The sequence below is a fragment of the Myodes glareolus genome, chromosome 1, assembly GCF_982192425.1.
Source record: "Myodes glareolus chromosome 1, mMyoGla1.1, whole genome shotgun sequence".
Taxonomy (NCBI): domain Eukaryota; kingdom Metazoa; phylum Chordata; class Mammalia; order Rodentia; family Cricetidae; genus Myodes; species Myodes glareolus.
In genome coordinates this window covers 107,271,067-107,285,216 of record NC_142026.1, presented here as the reverse complement: position 1 = coordinate 107,285,216, position 14,150 = coordinate 107,271,067, and the positions used below count along the sequence as shown (strand labels likewise).

The 14,150-nt window shown below is 40.1% G+C and overlaps 1 pseudogene; it reads right to left on the bottom strand.

The window, feature by feature from the left end:
- Positions 1-611: 611 nt before the first annotated feature.
- LOC125394514 (small ribosomal subunit protein uS2B pseudogene) lies at positions 612-1,500 on the bottom strand (annotated as a pseudogene).
- Positions 1,501-14,150: the final 12,650 nt, after the last annotated feature.

Here is a 14,150-nt window from a genome sequence, read left to right as displayed (position 1 = left end):
AAGTAAGGGTTGCAAGTTGTCCTCTGCCCTGTGCTCCCACACAATTCCACCCTCTCTGCACACACATACATTAAATAATGAATATGCAGTTAAAAAATTAGCTGGCCAGTGGTGGTGCACACTTTTAATTGCAGCATTTGGGAGGCCGAGGCAGGTGGATCTCATTGAGTTAGAGGCCGGACTGGTCTCCAAAGTAAGTTCCAGGACAGCCATGACTGTTACATGGAGAAACCCGGTCTCAAAACAAACAGACAAACAAACAACAACAACAACAACAAAATTAAACAGAAAGAGACTTCTTTGCAAGGATGACGCTGAAGAAAGATACAAGGACCAGTTGTGTGTCTTAGCAAGGGAAAGTGGCTGCTGTGCAGACTAATGACTGGGCCTGGGGGTGATCCCCACAACCACCTAAAGGTAGAATGTTCTGGCAAGCCTGTTTGTTCTCCCCCCCACCCATACACACACACACACACACGCTGTAATAATCAACACAAACAGCATACAGAATGGAATTTCACATCAAATTTCTTTTCTCCCCCAGCCTTTAGGAGCTTTATTTTCCTTCCACCTTTTTTTTTTCCTCTATGCAAAGGCATCTGAAGATGAGTTCAGGACCACTCACTGGTGGTTCCAACCCACTCAGTGGCCTGAGCTGCCTGCGGGAGCTTCTGACCAGTACTCTGTGACTGGCTGGGTACTCCAGTCTTCAGCAGGGAACTGCTGAATGGATACAGAGGGCACCTGCACACCCTCAGACCAGTCTACCACTTCTAGGTGAACAAGAGAGACCTCAGGAAATGATGCGGTCCGTTCACCCTAAAATTCCTCCTTAGTCACCTTCTCCTCAGCATCCTGCCTTTCCTTGTCAATGTCCTCTGAGCCCTCATAAAAATAAAGATCAGGCATAACCTCCCATGGACTATCACGGGAGATAGAGCCACGAATGCAGAGTACTTCCGGGGCCGGCATCCACCGCATCAGATGCACTGAGTGAGCGCCCTTGTTGCTCAGGATGGTAATGTCCATGCAGCAGAGAGGAGAGAGAGTCTATATGTTCCACAGAGCAATGGTGGGCAGGTTGACACCAGACGCCTCTGTGAGGGGTCAGCTCTGGGATCAGCTCTGGGATCAGTGACCACTAGAAGCCGTGGCTCCCAGAAGGCAGTTTGAATCTGGATAGCTAAGGTCCCTGGTGTGGAGCAGCCAGCGATTGGAGTGGCTCCAGTGGCAGCAGCAAGCTTCGGCACAGCTCACAGGCCAGTGTTCCTCCTGGAGGTGATGACGTTGATTTCAGCAAGGTTCTCAATGGCAGAAATAGCCTGAGCTGCAAGCAACAGCTTCTCCAAGGTCCTCTTCAGATTTGCCATCTTTTTCCAGTTCTACATGTACTGCTGCCATCTGGAAGTCAAGGTTAATGTCACCTAACTGGGTTCCAGGGGCAAAGAATTTGTCATCAGCCTTTTCCTTTATCCTCAAGACATCAAGGGCTCCAGACATTGGGTAAGTTTCTCTTTAAATTATGATGGGAATCAAGAACAACGCCCTAAATACAATTTCTTTAGGGGAAAAAAAATCAGGAGAAGAGGCACTCTACTGTGAGGCCGCGTGTCAAACGTGAACTTGATCCGGTGGCTAAAGCTACAGTCCCGGTGGTAGAGGAAGTTGATGATGAGCGTGACTGCTATGGTATAATGGAAATAGAACTTTTGCCACTGCGTCTTCCAGCCCTGTGGCCTTTTATCTTCGTTTCCCTGTCAATATAAAATGGCTCTAAAAAAATAGTCTACTTAAGAGAAACTGAATAACTACCAAAAGAAAACATATAACAATTAATATTCCATAAAGACTCTAAAGATCATTACTAATTAAATAACTACAATTAAATCATAATTAGATGCCTCTGTACCTTGGATTTTTCGAAGTAAAAGACTGACCTCACCACGTGTTGATGTAGACACTGGACTCTTGCATTTCTGACAGAATTCCAGTAACTACTCTGAAAATCAGAGTGTCAAGCCCTTGAAAAGTCAACGTGTGCCCACGATATGGTTCGTTTACCAGACTCCTAGGCACTGGCTTGAGAAAAATGAAAGCATATCTTTAGAAAAATATTCCCAGTAGCTTTATTCATGATCCAGAAAATGGGAATATAGTTAGGCTAATTCATGATTAAATTCATGTGTGAAGAATGTCTTTGGGCCTGAGACACGGCTCACCCCAGTTCAGCCATTCACCCATTCTGGTTGGCTCCCAACTGCCGAGAACTCCAGCTCCAGGGCATTTGGTGTTCTCAGTCATCCACATATGTATGGTACACACAGTTCATGCAGACAAACACGAACAGGAGTGTAAATAAATCTTTTTCAGAAGTTGTCTTATCCACACAATGTAGTCTTCCCATCACAAAGTAGAATTTCCTAGTAGCATGAATGGACCACAACATAACTCTACTGAATGCATGAAGCCATTTAAAAACAAAGGAAACTCCTGTTGTGTATATAATATGTACCTTATATATTAATATCTCTACATATTTTAATTTATCAAGTTCTGCTCTTTAAAGTTGTATAGTCTAGTGAGAGATACCTTCATCCTTCTGACTTGACTTGGAGGTTTTTACCTAGTTAGTTTGCTTGCAAATATCTTATTAAATTCATAACCAGCATCATTAATATACTTGTTTTCCTAATATGATCTTATCACTGGACCTGGTGTTTTCACAGTAAAGCATCCTTACGGGAAAGAGAAAGCCCGTACAACTGCTTTAGTCAGAGAGGTAGGTATGGAAACCTAGCTGACTCAGAGAGTAAGGCGGCATGGTACTTTATATTTGATCGTAGCCAAAAGTCTGGAACTTGTACATTTTAAGAGAAAGGCTCCCATCTAGAAAAGTTCATTAAGTGTAACATTGCTTGAAGGAAGGAAGGTAGATGATAAGGAATTGAGGGAAGGATTGAAACGAATGAAAAAAGGAAGAAGAAAGACAACAGGAAGGGAGAGAGAAGACAGGAAGGAAAGGAGAGAGAGAGAGGAAGGGAGTGGGGAAGAGAAGAGATGTTGGGGTGAAGGAGAGAAATGGGGGAGGAGGAAGCCACCGACCAGAAGCCGGAGTTTTGACTCTCCAGTATCAGTAACTTGAACTTCTGAAATCTCTTGCAGAGAATATGAAATATTTTGTTTTATGATCGAAGAAAAGAAATACAAATACTCAGGATATGTATGAGATATGGTCCCAAATGGGAGTTAAATGGACCAGGACAGTAAACAATTACATGACTCACGGAGCAGGGTGGCAGAGCAGTAAGTGCCATCCATCAAAAACTTTGAGAACAGTTGATTACCACACAGAGTCTAGGACTCGGAGAAGTTAGTGCACAGCATCGGCGTCTGCTGTCTGAGATGCGCTAGTAAGACGAAACCCCACACTGAAGGAAATTCATCTCCAATTTGGCATTCTCTTTCCTGCTATGACAAAGATTGACTTTCTGTTTATTTTTCGGTGTATACTTCTCACAAACAGCGAACGTCTTCCTTTCCTCTCTAACTGAAATAACCTCTATTTTGCTTTTTAAAAAAGTTTCCATTGCTGTGATAAACACCATGACTCAAAAAGACTTGGGGAGGAAAGAGTTTATTTTTACTTATAGTTCTGCATCACAATCCTTCTCTGAGCAGGAACTCAAACAGAACCTGGGTACAAGAGCTGGAAAAGAGGCCATGGAGATATGCAACTTACTAGCTTGTTCCCTGTGTCTTGTTCAACCTGGTTTCTTATACCATCCTGGACCACCATCTGCCAGGATTGCCGCTGCTCCAGAGCTGGGCCCTCTCATGCCAGTCATTAATCAAAAAACACACTACAGACATTCCCACAGGCAGATTTTACAAAGGCAATTTCTAAATTGAGGGTCCCTCTTCCCATAGATCATAGACACCTCCATGTTGAGCCTCTACAGGGTTGCCACTGGTAAATTTTAGGAAACCTCTTGACATTCAAGTCATATTGCATTTCAGATTACTGATGAGGCTTTAGTGATCTGTAATTTCAGTTCATTCAAAAACAAAAACAAAAAACCAAACAGTGTGGCTTGATGGCTCTTCTAGAGAATATTCACCGTGAAACAATTACATACACACACTTTAACACATTCCTTTGACTTTCAGAGACTTAATAATATGAAATATGGTGGTAGAAAATCCAATTATTGTGTCTTAATTTTGTTGTTTCAGAATGGCCATGTAGTTTCTGAATTATAGAGCACAGCTTTGGAGTAGTTATAAAGCCAATGTTTATGTTTTGCTTATTTCAGATTAAAAATTATAATTAAATAATAACTAGTAAAATTAATGATTTGACCAACATGCTAATAGAAGTCTATAATCCCAGGAATTGGGAATCAGGATAGGAGGACCAGTAATTCAAGGCTACCCTCAGATGCAGCAAGTTTGAGGGCAGACTGGGCTGGAAGGACCCTCTACCCTGCAAATAAATAAGTATCACAAAAAATAGTTAATTAATTAAGTGACTTGAAGGGAAACTCAGAACAAAAGAGAATAAATATATAGTAGTATATATTAGTACCTCTAGCTTTGGAGAAAACAATTCATGAATTATGGATAATAATGTGGTCTGCTTCTTCATGTATATGGTGAAATAATTAGATCTGTTTCTCTCTCCATGTCTGTTCAACATAGTTCTTGACGTTCTTGCTAGAGCAGTAAGACAGCAAAAGGAGATCAAGGGGATTCAAATTGGAAAGGAAGAAGTCAAACTTTTGCTGTTTGTAAATGATATGATAGTATACATAAGTGACCCCCAAAACCTCTACTAGGAAACTCCTACAGCTGATAAATACCTTCAGTAATGTGGCAGGATACAAAATCAACTCAAAAAACTTAGTAGCCTTCCTATATACCAATGATAAAGAAGCTGAGAAAGTAAGAAGAATGGATAAGGAAAATGTGGTACTTTACACAATGGAGTACTTACCACACATCAGAAAAAATAACAATATCTTGAATTTTGCAGGAAAATTGATGGAGCTATAAAACATTATTTTGAGTGAGGTAACCCAGATACAGAAAGACAATTATCACATGTACTCACACATAGGTGGATTTTAAACATAAGCAAAGAAAACCAGCCTACAAATCACAATCCCAGAGAATTTAGACAACAATGAGGACACTAAAAGAGACTTACATAGATATAGTCTATACGGGAAGTAGAAAAAGACAAGATCTTCTAAGTAAATTGGGAGCATGGGGACCTCAGGGTAGGGTTGAAGGGGAGAAGGGAGAGGCAGGGAGGGGAGCAGAGAAAAATGTAGAGCTCAATAAAAATCAATTAAAAAAAAAAGAAAAGAAACCTCAAAGTCCATGCCTAGTGACACACTTTTTTCCAACAAGGCCACATTTACTCCAGCAAATCCTCACCTCTTTTTTTTTTTTTTTTTGGAAAGTAAATTTTATTAAATTATAAAAGCTTCCATTTCCACCCCTCTTCCCAACACCCTCCCACTCCCCCCACTCCCTCTCCTCCTCCCTCTTCGTCCCTTAGGGCAGTCAGGGTTTCCTGCCCTGTGGGAAGTTCAAGTTCCTCCCCCCTCCCTCCAGGTCCAGGAAGGTGAGTATCCAAACAGACTGGATCCCCAAAATCCGGTGCTGGCATAACTGGATGTCAACCTGTAAAAAAATTGAAAGTAGATCCATATCTATCACCATGCACAAAAATCAAGTCCAAATGGATTAAAGACATCAACATTAATCCGTCCACTTTGAACCTGATAGAAGAGAAAGTGAGAAGTAGTCTACAAGATATAGGCACAGGAGGCCTCTTCCTAAGTAGGACCCCAGTAGCACAGACAATAAGAGAAACAATGAAAAAATGGGATCTACCGAAACTGAGAAGCTTCTGTAAAGCAAAGGACACTGTCAGTAGGACAAAAAGGCTGCCTTCTGACTGGGAGAAGATCTTCACAAACCCCTCATCAGACAAAGGTCTGATCTCCAAAATATACAAAGAACTCAAGAAACTAGACACTAAAACTCTAATTAACCCAATTAAAAAATGGGGTACTGAACTGAACAGAGAATTCACAACAGATGAACTTCGAATGGCCAGAAGACACTTAAGGTCATGCTCAACCTCCTTAGCGATCAGGGAAATGCAAATCAAAACCACTTTGAGATACCATCTTACACCTGTCAGAATAGCTAAAGTCAAAAACACCAATGATAGCCTATGCTGGAGAGGATGTGGAGTGAGAAGAACACTCATTCATTGTTGGTGGGAATGCAAACTCGTGCAGCCACTGTGGAAATCAGTGTGGCGGTTTCTCAGGAAACTGGGAGTCAACCTCCCTCAGGACCCAGCAATTCCACTCTTGGGAATATACCCCAGAGATTCCCTAACATACTACAAAAGCATTTGTTCTACTATGTTCATAGCAGCACTATTTGTAATAGCCAGAACCTGGAAACAGCCTAGGTGCCCCTCAATAGAAGAATGGTTAAAAAAGGTGTGGAACATATACACATTAGAGTTTTACTCAGCGGTAAAAAACAATGATATCTTGAATTTTGCATGCAAATGGATGGAAATAGAAAACGCTTTACTGAGTGAGGTAAGCCAGACCCAAAAAGAGGAACACGGTATGTATTCACTCATAAGTGGATTCTAACCATAATTAAAGGTCTTTGAGCCTATTATTCGTGATCCTAGAGAAGCTAAATAAGAAGATGAACCTGATGAAGATTATTTAGCTATCCGCCAGGAGGTAGGAAATAGACAAGAGTCCCAGGTAACCTCGGGTGCATGGGGGGGGGGAGGGTTGATGGAAGGGGAGAGGGTTAGAGAGAAGGGAGTAGGGGAGGAATGGGGAAAGCTCGGTGGCCTGGGATTGGGGGGGAGGAAGGAAGGATGAATATGGGATCAGGGAAGAATATATTTCAACTAAGGCAGTCATTTTAGTGTTTACAGGAGACTTGATTATATATGGGATCCCAGGTCCAAGGAGAGATCCCCCAGATTGTTCTCTGGACAGAGGAGAGGGTGCCTGAATCGGCCGTGGCCCATAACCATACTGATGTAAATCCTCACCTCTTAATCCCTCTCAAGAAGGGTCACTCCCTGCTGACGAACCATTCAAATATCTGCGCCTATGGGGGCTACTCTTATTCAAACCACCAAAGCAACTATCAAGCCACTGTGCCAGTAACTTTTAGGACGATTGTGTAGTAGCTTCACATGCAACAGTTATTCTTCATTGATCTGACTTGATCATTATATCTATCACTGATAAGATCAAGAAATGTATCCAGGTCACGGTCATGTATGAATTTTCTTTCTATGTCAGCTTGTCCATGATATTCTTCCTTTTTTTATTATTGTTTTTAATGGCTGCAATTCATAAACTGGACAATGCCAAGTTCAAATCACACAGACACATCCTAGGCATTTGTGACAACAAGCCTGGCACATTGCATCAAAGCTGCATGGAGAACAATTTAACCCATGGCAGGAAGAGCTCAGAAGAGCTGGCTTCACTGGCTGTGGTGTCCCCACTTCCACCTTACCAACTGTTTAACTCTTCTGCCGTCTGCAGTTGAGGGTTCTTCAAACCTGTCCTTTTGGTATCTCGTGGTTAGTCTGGGGCATTCCGAGAGAGAACAAAGTGAGAAATGCTTAAGAAGCTGCATCTCTGCAATGGTACACTTTCACAAGCTCTCTGCCCTTCTCTTTGGCCAGAATGTCCCTGCAACTCCAAGTTGTGCCCAGATGTTTGGAGACATTCGATTCCCAGGAGTCGTCCCTGTAATATGTCTGTGGTTTATTTTGAGATGTGTGCTGTGGCCCTGGCTGCTGCTATAAAGCTGTGGGTTGTTCTTTCCTTTTTGCCAGAGGAGTTCTTTATAATTTCAGTAAGATCCTCTCTGCAGGAAATAATGTCCTCTAATGCAGATTTCCCGCCGACGTCCACAAATATTTCTCTGTGGGGTTTTATGTTTCAGTCATTTCAATGTACTCATATCACTTTAAAATTCATTTTTACTTACATTCTCCTGATTTTCACCGACTAGTAATTTTAGCTTTAGATTTTTTTGTCATGTTCTCTCTAAATCTTAATGCCCTAGACGTCTGAAGTATAAAGCAAAAGTGTTCCTTTTCCTTGAACCTCATTTCAATGTGAAACAACATTAAGTATGAATATTAACTAAAAGTGAAATTCTTCCTCATGGCTAATGTGGTTAGTTTGACTTTCAAAATAAAACAGAATACTTCCTGGTAATTTACATGACACCCTGGCTGCAGGTAAAACAATATTCTTGTTAGGGTGTCACTTTCAAATACATATTTTTTCCCAACCTCTTGACTAGTTCTTTGGTTTAAGCTTTTCAATTCCAGCCTCGATTTCAATAAACTTTATTGGCATGGCAAGGAATGCAAGCATGGCTAGAATCCATAAATTATGTTTGTGACTTTAGGGCACCAAGTGTCGCAGAAGTAATGGATTTTTTTTTCCCTTACATCTTCATTTTCCATTAAGTGAGGGAAAAAAATAGAGGACACTATAGCTCGAGAAAGACAGGAAAGTGGGGGAAATAGAGACTTCTCCATCCTGCTGCTTTCAGAAAGGAGCCAAGAGCAGGAAGCAAATATTTTCTTTCAGAAAATTAAAAAAAATAACAATTCAAAATTTTGTTGCCAAGTAAAATTCAAATCTTAGATGCTATTGAACTTTTGTGAAGCTTAAAATTCATACAACATTGGAATCCTTCTATAAAAAATAAATTTATGCATTCAAAAATCAATACTTAAAATAGTAAAAGGCAGCCAGACTGTGGTGGCACACACCTTTAATCCCAGCACTCAGGGAGGCAGAGGCAGGCGGATCTCTGTGAGCTTGAGGTCAGCCTGGCCTACAAAGTGAGTTCCAGGACAGCCAGAGATTCACAGAGAAACTCTGTCTCGAAAAGCAAGCAAACAAACAAAACTAGTAAAAGGCACGCTGCATATATATTAAATTCATTTTATCACAGTTTTGTACATATAGACGACGCATTCTGGCTACACTTATCCCTTTCCCCTATTTTATAGTCCCTCTTAATGAGTCCTCCCTCCTCGCACCAAGTCTTGATCCCTCTTCTGAACTGAATGTTTTAAAGATGAAAACATTATAGCCTTGGCATGATGACACATGCCTTTAATTCCGGAACATAGAAGGCTGAAGCAGACAGATCTCTGTGGGTATGCGATAGTGAAGTTTCTGGCCAACCAAGACTACATCATGAGGTCCCGTCTCAAAATAAAAATAAAATACGTGTGTCTGTAAGTAGATGCAGACGTCCATGCCGGCCCTGGTAGAGGGCGGAAGTGGGTATAAGATTCCCAGGAGCAGGAGGCACAGACAGTCATGAGGCTCCTAACGTGGGTGTTGGGAATCGAATTCAGGCCCTTGAAGGGGGCTCTCAACTACTGAGCCAGCTCTCCTGCCCTTGTTGTATATTTTTCAAGGTTGACAAACATCATAAATTTCAAGTAAAAATTTAATGAATAACTCAAGCATCTAGCACAGTTTGTACTGTTTTTTCAGCCTTTTTTGTTACACATTGGACCATTTTTTTTTTTTTCGGTGGGAACGCCACTTTATTTATCTGGACCATTTATTTATGCAAAAAAATTCTGTAATATTTTCCATAGTTAGTATGGAAAAGAAACTTGGTCTATACTTTCAGACTAATAAGTCAAGATGCATTTTAAATTAATTAGAGCTAAGAAACTCTAAACACATTATTGGTGACTTTCCTATATGTTGGAAGCCATAAAACACAAGGCTTTTGTTGTTGCTTGTTTTTTTTTTTTTGTTTTTGTTTTTGATTTTTTTTTTTTTTGAGATAGAACTCTCTATATAGCCCAGGTTGGCCCGGAACTCACTGTGTAGAGCAGACTGTCCTGGAACTCACTACAGAGACCAGACTGGCTGTGAATTCACAGAGATCCACTTGCCTCTGTCTCTGCCTTCTGAGTACTGGAATAAAGTACCACCATGTCAAGCAAAACACAGGACTCTTGTAGAACCACTATATTTGTACCCCAAAATTACACAATTTTTGTCAATTCCTATTTTCATAATTTTGATCAACAAAAGAAAAAAGTCACGATGCATTTGCAATTGTGCGAAATAATACTATATTTCCGACAGAAAATTAATTTTTGTTTTTAAGTAATTGTCTTTTCCTCAGTTCCCCTTATTGTACGGGTTCGGTGTTTGGGAACAATATTTGAGACCAGCTTCTGCCTTCTTTCAAACTTTTTCCCTTTACTATCTGCCTGTGTCTGGTGTAATCGCTAGTCCGTACAACTCCAATAGGACACTGGGCAAGTCAACACAGGTTATACCAGGAAGCCAGATCAACACTCAGCAATGCCCTCTACTAACTGTTGGTTCTTCTGCCTGTATACTACAGACATTTGGGGCTAGATAAATCTGTACTGAGGTTGGAGACACTTTGTTAATTCCAAGATGTTAAGATGCTTGCCAGCATCCCATTTTTGGCTCAGGGATACCAGAAGGATTCCCAATCTCAATCCCAGTTGTGACATCTAAGCATGTTTCCTAGGGGGCAAATTCTCCAGTTGAGAGCCACTATAACAAACATATTTGACAGTTTATCTTGTTAAACATGTGGGCAACTGTAGTGATATTTTGTTTGTAATCTAATAAATAAAGTTTGCCTGAAGATCTAAGTGCAGAGCTAAGCCACTAGCTAGTCAAAGAAGCTAGGTAGTGGTGACACATACCTTTAATCCCAGCACTTGGGAATCAGAGGCAGATGGATCTCTGTGAGTTCAAGGCCACCTTGGGCTACTCTAGATTAATCCAGTCTCTAAGAGCAACAGAGCCAGTTTGTGTTGGCTCACACCTTTAATCCCAGTACATGAGAGTCCCATGCCTTTAATCTCAGCACTAAGGAGGTGGAGGCGGAATATAAGGTGGGCAGAGAGAGGAATATAAGGTGGTAGGAGACAAGAGCTGAAATGCATCTGGAAATAGTCTGAGGATTTGTAGAGACAGAATTGCCCCTTCAGTCTGAGCATTGGTAGATGTATGAATTCTCTAGTGGCTGGCTGCTCTATTTTTCTGATTTTCAGAATTAAGCCCTATATCTGACTTTGGGTTTTTATTATTAATACCAATTAAAATTCATGCTAGAGGCAACATGCACACATGATGCACACAGACATATGTGCAGTCAAAGCACTGTTACATACAAAATAATAAGAAAATAAGTTTTAAAAATGTGTATGCACATAGAATCCTGCTCTAGCCCCTGCTATGCAATATCCTCATAGTAATTTTCTTGAAACCAACCTGCTAAATATTGGTATGAGGAGTATCTCTTAAAGAAAAGCCAAAGGCACACTCATTACATTGCACAGTAGGGCAGGTTGAACGCTCAAACCTTCAGGTTCTTTATTCATTATAAATATTAGCTGTGAATTAAGATTATTAAGAGGCAGAAATTTGCCGAGTGGTGGTGGCACATGCCTTTAATCTTAGCACTTGGGGTGTAGAGAAATCTTTCTGAGTATGAGTTGAGCCTGGTCTACAGAGTGAGCGCCAGAGTAGGGACCAAAGCTACACAGAGAAACTCTGTCTAAAAAAAAAAATAAGAAAGAAAGAAAAAGAAGAAAAAATGGAAATGCACTTAGTTAAAAATATTACACAGTGAAATTGCTTTACAAATTTACTTCTGCCTCTGAATCCCATTAGGAAACTTAATGTTAGACATAGGGAGTGACCTTATTTTGGTTCCCAAATAATATGCATTCCTTTTGCATATTGACTATTCCACCATAGTCAAGACATAGGAAAATATGTGAATAAGTCACAGGATTTAACATGTCTGAATTTCCCATTACCACTGAATTCTTGGCAATAAAAGAGGAATTTCTAAATATTCCCCTAATCAACTTCATTTTTTTAAGTATTTATTTATTTATTTATTTATTATGTATACAATATTCGGTCTGTGTGTCTGCCTGCAGGCCAGAAGAGGGCATCAGATCTCATTTCAGATGATTGTGAGTCACCATGTGGTTGCTGGGAATTGAACTCAGGACCTTTGGAAGAGCAGGCAATGCTCTTAACCACTGAGCCATCTCTCCAGCCTCAACAACTTCATTCTTTAAGAAGAAAATGTCACCCAGATAAGTCAATACATGTTTCTCAAACAACACTAGCTTTAAAAAAGATTTATTTATATTTTATATATATGAATGTTTTGCCTCCATGTATCTATGTGCACAATGTGTGTACAATGTCCATGGAGGCCTGAAGAGGGTGTTTATCCCCAGAAACTGGAGTGAAAGGAGGTTGGGAGGATCCACACAGATACTAAGAACCAAGGGGTCTTCTGCAAGAGTAATAAGTGTGCTTAACTTCTCTCCAGCCCCTGACACAGGACTACCTTTAAAAAGCCCTTTTCTTTAATACATTAGATTAAGAAACTAAGCTTTTAATTGACTTAAACATGTTTATTTGCTGCAATGTAGTACTTCTTAAATGTGATCGAAAATGAAACCATTTTCTCCTGGATGTTAATATTTCTAGAAAACACTTTGCTGAATGCTGGTACAATGGTAAGAGTATTTTGGGGGCTCAGATCTTCACCGCAAAAAATTGTTGTAATAAACTCCACTGATATCTTCAAGCCTCTGAAATCTTATTTGACTAGGATACAAATAAGTTCATCTGGTGCATTATTATATGATTACAGTTAACAGAAACAAAGTATCTTGTTGTAGATGGAAGTTTCTGAGCTGCCTGGCCCCACAGTAGTTTATTCCCAACAGAACATACAGAAGCTTATATTAGTTATAAACTGATTGGCCTATTAACTCTGGCTTATTATTAACTAGCTCTTAACAACCTAAATTAACTCATAATTCCTATCATAAGTCATGTGCCTTACTAAGTGAGATATTCTCATCTTCCTTCCACTTCATCTGGTTGGTGGCTGCAGATTGAACCTTTAATCTTCCCAGAATTCTCCTAGTCTGCTCGCCCCACCTATATTTTCTTCCTGGCTACTGGCCAAGCAGCATTTTATTAAACCAATACAAGTGACAAATTTTTACAGGGTACAAGAACAACACCCCACAGCATCTTGTCCATCCCATGAATGGTTTGTCTTTGTCACCAAGTTGAGTGTTTTTAGAATCACCTAGGAGATATACCTCCTAGCTGTGAAGCTGTTTCTGGAGAGGTTTAACTGATGGGGAAGACTCTGGATGTGGGCACCAATATAGTGGACTGCCGTCCTGGCCTGAATAAATAGAAGCCAGCCTCATGACTAGAAACATTCAACTCTCTTTCTTCCCCTGTTGTGGCTATTGTGGATACGATGTAACCAGCGAACCTTCAACCATGAGTTGAAAGAAACCTTTGCATTTTGTCACAGCAGTGAGAAAAGAATAGTTAAGTGTTTTTATGAATGTTTGAGTATACTCCTTGAACTAGTCTAGAAGAAGCACTGCTCCGAAGTCACAGAGAAGATAATTTATATTGTCTTTTAATTCTATTAGCCCTTTCCTAATGTGAGAGGGAGGATGGAATTTGCCTCAATTCATGAAAATTCTTAATAATTATTTGTGAAAATCTCTTGGCTGTAGAAGAAACAAACAAGTATGCCTTTTATAATTCTACTTTAAAATAACCTTATTCAAAACAGTATTCTTCTTGGTAAGATTATATACGAAATACAAGTGTCTAAGTATTGTTTTATAATTTTTTCCTTTTAATTTTACTGTAGAAAGCATGGATTACCATTGTAATGCGTAAAACAGTTATCTTTCATAATAAAAAATAACAGTTTTATTAAAATAACAAAACATTCAGGTTTTTTTTTGAGACAGGGTTTCTCAGCTTTGGCAGTCCTACAACTTGCTCTGTAGACCAGGGTGACCTTGAACCCACAGAAATATGTCAGCCTCTTCCTCCCAAGTGCTGAAGTCAAAGGCATGCAGTACCATTGCCCGGCAACATTCAATTTTTTAATCTCAATGTCTGATGATGCTTTTGTGCTCCTAATAGTAGGAGACCATGTCTATTTAGGAAGTGCTAGAAAAAAAGCACAGTTTT